Here is a 4,894-nt window from a genome sequence, read left to right on the forward strand (position 1 = left end):
TGATCGAAGGACCCTTGCTGGGTGAGAGAGGGTGCTGGCAGGGATGGGTGCTGTGGCCTGGGCTCCGCAAGCCTGCTGTGTGTGTGTGTGTATGTGTGCACATTTGTGTGTTCCCAGCCTAGTCAATGCATGAAGTGACCGTGAAGACTGAGCCCTGATGTGGGCTCCACAGGTCTTGGCGAGGGGCTTTGGCAGGCAGCAGGCATCCAATCCCAGAATCCCCTCCCAGCTGAGGCTGATTAGAAGGGAGTCAGAACTATTAACCTCTCCTCCTTCTCCTTGGCTTTTGCTCATTGCAATGCCCTGCGGAAGGAACCTTGAAAGACAGCGCTCAAATGAGTTTCAGTGACAGCTATCTAATCTGACGCTGAAGGGGCTGTGCTGGTTTTTTATTAAACTTCATTACTTTCAATTACAAAAGAGTGGGTTTGGTGGGCGTATGCCTTAAACCTAATTGAACTGTTTCTCCTATTCTTCTCCCTAGTGTGAAACATTCTCACCTTTGGGGGAGAAAAAATTTCTTCATTTTAAGGAAACATGTTTATCCTTGAAGGGCATTAAGAATTGAAGAAAACCTAATGGGCCTGGTGTGGAAGTGAGGGAAGCAGCGGCTGCAGCACGGACAGTCAGCAATCCTGGAGGCCCTTGAAATCCAACACCAGTGGGGAGGGTCTGTAGTGCCAGCTCCAAGGATTCCTGGATCCTTGATGGAATTCCATAGGCTGGTTTCTTTGCCTGGACTTAGAAGCTGCTTCATAGTGAGAGCTTTACAAAGCTGATGGAGGGCCCCTTGGCTGGAATGACAATGGATTAGTTCCGAGGCTAGCAGATCTCTGTCTCTCTTCTCTTCCATTCTTTCAACAAGATTTCTGGCCTGGAAAACAGTGATGATGGCTGGAAATGATGCTTGAAAGGTGCTGAGCTAAGTAGGCTGAACTTCCATGGGGGCCTCCCAGGGGTTTCATCATGAGTGTATGGTGGAGGGACTGGGGCATGTCAGGCGGGGTGCCAGGAAGCTCAGTGTTGTACTTGCAGTCACCAGTTTGTTTTGTAATGTTTTCCCTAAAGCATTTCTGCAGGAAGTCTGATTTTAGAAGGCATGCAATCCAGTGAATGGCAAGAAGTGGGCTGGGGATGAGGAAGCAGGGCCTTGGTTGCTGTGTCACGGGGGAACTGGGGGGCCACGTTGCCCTTCCTGTGCAGGAGACCCCCTTACTTCCTTTACCATTATGTAATGCCCTTCTTTGTCTCTTTTGATCTTTGTTGGTTTAAAGTCTGTTTTATCAGAGACGAGGATTGCAACCCCTGCTTTTTTTTTTTTGCTTTCCATTTGCTTGGTAGATCTTCCTCCATCCCTTTATTTTGAGCCTATATGTGTCTCTGCATGTGAGATGGGTCTCCTGAATACAGCACACTGATGGGTCTTGACTCTATGCAATTTGCCAGTCTGTCTTTTAATTGAGACATTTGGCCCATTTACATTTAAGGTAAATATTGTTATGTGTGAATTTGATCCTGTCATTATGATAGCTGGTTATTTTGCCTGTTGATGCAGTTTCTTCCTAGCATCGATGATCTCTACAATTTGGCATGTTCTTGCAGTGGCTGGTACTGGTTGTTCCTTTCCATGTTTAGTGCTTCCTTCAGGAGCTCTTGTAAGGCAGGCCTGGTGGTGACAAAATCTCTTAGCATTTGCTTGTCTGTAAAGGATTTTATTTTTCCTTCACTTATGAAGCTTACTTTGACTGGATATGAAATTCTGGGTTGAAAATTCTTTTGTTTAAGAATGTTGAATATTCACCCCCACTCTCTTCTGGCTTGTAGGGTTTCTGCCAAGAGATCTGCTGTTAGTCTGATGGGCTTCCTTTTATGGGTAACCCGACCTTTCTCTCTAGCTGCCCTTAACATTTTTTCCTTCATTTCAACTTTGGTGAATCTGACAATTATGTGTCTTGGGGTTGCTCTTCTCGAGGAGTATCTTTGTGGTGGTCTCTATATTTCCTGAATTTGAATATTGGCCTGCCTTGCTAGGTTGGGGAAGTTCTCCTGGATAATATCCTGAAGAGTGTTTTCCAGCTTGGTTCCATTCTCCCCATCACTTTCAGGTACACCAAACAAACATAGATTTGGTCTTTTCACATAGTCCTATATTTCTTGGAGGCTTTGTTCACTTCTTTTTACTCTTTTTTCTCTAAATGTCTCTTCTTGCTTCATTTCATTAATTTGATCTTCAATCACTGATACCCTTTCTTCCACTTGATCGAATCAGCTACTGAAGCTTGTACATACATCACATAGTTCTCGTGCCATGGTTTTCAGCTCCATCAGGTCATTTAAGGTCTTCTCTACACTGTTGATTCTAGTTAGCCATTCATCTAATCTTTTTTCAAGGTTTTTAGCTTCCTTGAGATGGGTTCAAACATCCTCTTTTAGCTCGGAGGAGTTTGTTATTACCGACCTTCTGAAGCCTACTTCTGTCACCTTGTCAAAGTCATTCTCCATCCTGCTTTGTTCCGTTGCTGGCAAGGAGCTGCGATCCTTTGGAGGAGAAATGGCACTCTGGTTTTTAGAATTTTCAGCTTTTCCGCTCTGGTTTCTCCCTGTATTTGTGGTTTTATCTACCTTTGGTCTTTGATGTTGGTGACCTACAGATGGGGTTTTGGTGTGGATGTCCTTTTTGTTGATATTGACGCTATTCCTTTCTGTTTGTTAGTTTTCCTTCTAACAGTCAGGTCCCTCAGCTGCAGGTCTGTTGGAATTTGCTGGAGGTCGACTCCAGACCCCGTTTGCCTGGGTATCACCAGTGGAGGCTGCAGAACAGCAAATATTGGTGTCTGATCCTTCCTCTGGAAGCTTCATCTCAGAGGGGCACCCAGCTGTATGAGGTGTCTGTCGGCCCCTACTGGGAGGTGTCTCCAAGTTAGGCTACATGGGGGTCAGGGACCCACTTGAGGAGGCAGTCTGTTCGTTCTCAGAGCTCAAATACTGTGCTGGGAGAACCACTGCTCTCTTCAGAGCTGTCAGACAGGGATGTTTAAGTCTGCAGAAGTTTCTGCTGCCTTTTGTTCAGCTATGCCCTGCCCACAGAGGTAGAGACCTCCTTACTTCCTTTTTTGCTGAAGGAGGCTGATGTGGGGACACATGGATAGTCATCTGATCTCCCCAGACCAGAGCCAGGGTGGTGGTGGCATGATTCAGAGAAGTGAAGTTTGGAGTAGTATCCTGGCTGAGTGGATGCTGATTACTTTGTTCCCTACCTTTTATTTGAATCTGAAGGAAGATGGAGGAGAAGGGGCACAGAAGGGAGGATTTGCTATTCTGGTGTAGCTGTTGGAGAGAAGTGGGTGATTGTTCTAGAGCCTGGTTTACCATCTGTCTGACTCTAGGAAACTTGGGGTCCTAGCTCTTAATTCCACTGTGAAATCTGGGTCCCTGGGGAATCAACAGAGAGCCTCATCCTTAATCAGAGCTGACAATACCGGTTCTCTCTTTCTGCTGTCTTGAAGACCAGAAACCTCTCATATTGGTTGCCTGGGTCATATCTAGCTGTGTGCCCGCCTGGGCCTTCTGAGGTCATCTACTCCCACTAGGCCCCCTGTCTTCTGGTTCCCTTGTCCAGGGCTCAGAGTCCAATGCCAACACCATAGGAAAGCCTTGAACACTCTGAAGACTCTGCCAGTGGGAGGGTTCTTGGAGAACCCACGATGGTAGGTGGTGGGGATGAGGAAGTCCAGAGCTGCCATTTGAATTGTGTCATTGTTTTATTAAAGTTTAAAATTTAATAAAACAAAATTTATGAGAGATGTTCCAGCTCCACGTACATCATTCAACTTCTCGCTGACACAGCATGTTAGCAAGTACACAGCCCAGCCTCCCGTCTCTGGATGTCAAAAATGGTAAGGCTTGATCCTTTGTGTTTCCTAAGTGTGATGATTGAGTTTTCATACTCATGTGCAGTGTGCCTCCTTTAAGCCTCATTATGACATGAGCATATTACCCATCTGACGTTAAAAAAAAGAAAGCTTGTGGTTGTTTGAGGATTTATGGGGTTGTGGGTGTGCTGGTGTCGTGGTCCATATTTGCCAGGGCTGGGAGTGGGACAGAGCCTGGGTGGGATGGAGCCTCACGTCCTTGGTGCTGCTGTTGGAGGCCCCAGAGTCTTAGCCCACCAAACATTTCTGCCTCCATTACATCAGCATGTCCTTGAACCAGTTGTGGAGGATAAGCTGAGAGTGCTTACCTACCCACGGGGGAAGGAGTGGAGCAGAGCCAAGAAGGAAACGATTGCACAGCCACACAGCCAGATCCTGGCTCCGCTGGTTACTTGCTGTACAAGATCCTTCTTCATCTGTAAAATTGCAATAACAAGAGACCTTCTTCCCTCATTGGGTTATAGCCAGATAGTGCCTATGAGGTACTATCAGTGAGCACTAAATGTGTGGTCACTTTTCATTGTATGCTAGATGCTTGCTGGGCATTAGGTCACTGCTTCACAGAGCATGCAGTCAAAATAAGATTGGAAAGTTCACAGACATCTGAAATACTTTGAGGTGTGCGAAGTCCTGAGAGGAGCCAATAGAGGATGTGTGCCTGTGTGTGCACGTGTAATCTGGGGTGACTTCTAGAAGGAGGAGATTTTTGATGTGGCCTTCAGAGAGGTGGGAAAGATTTCAATTAAAAGATCTAGAGAAATTTGACAAACACTACTTTAGCCAGGTGACCAATATAGACATCAACAATGATAAATCATGTTGATAGTATGTACTCCAGGTATGATATGATGAAAATGGCACTTCACCTCTGTGGTTTTCCACCCATAAACCCAGTTTAATAATGACGAAAACATCAGACAAATTCTGATACGGGATCATTCTGTAAAACACCCGACCAGTGC

At 45.9% G+C, this 4,894-nt stretch overlaps 1 non-coding gene across 1 annotated transcript; it reads left to right on the top strand.

Moving 5' to 3' along the window:
• The first annotated feature begins 3,906 nt into the window (after positions 1 to 3,906).
• On the top strand, positions 3,907 to 4,007 carry LOC126957812 (small nucleolar RNA U13). The gene has a single exon (XR_007726973.1). It is a non-coding gene; the product is annotated as a small nucleolar RNA U13 (small nucleolar RNA).
• The last annotated feature ends 887 nt before the right edge of the window (positions 4,008 to 4,894 follow it).

Source organism: Macaca thibetana, chromosome 6 (genome assembly GCF_024542745.1).
Source record: "Macaca thibetana thibetana isolate TM-01 chromosome 6, ASM2454274v1, whole genome shotgun sequence".
Lineage (NCBI taxonomy): Eukaryota > Metazoa > Chordata > Mammalia > Primates > Cercopithecidae > Macaca > Macaca thibetana.